Raw genomic sequence first — 326 nt, forward strand, 5'->3', positions numbered from 1 at the left:
CACACACACACACACACACACACACACACACACACACACACACATACACTGTTTAAATTTTTGCTTATTCTTTCTTCAAAACTGAAACACTATTAAGTTATGAGTTTAATTATTTAGAGTTATTATTTACATTATGCATAGACTGTATATATTTGTAATATTTTTGACGGATTCATAATGATGATATAGGGTTTCAAATTTACTGTCAATCAGCGACGAGTCCCCTCGATGTCATATTTGCAACAAAAAAAAACCTAACCTTGCTCCGCCCATTTCTCCCCGTTCCAAGGAAGAGCTAACCACGATGTGATATACAACACGGCCGG

Source organism: Pollachius pollachius, assembly GCF_949987615.1.
Source record: "Pollachius pollachius genome assembly, chromosome: 3".
NCBI lineage: Eukaryota > Metazoa > Chordata > Actinopteri > Gadiformes > Gadidae > Pollachius > Pollachius pollachius.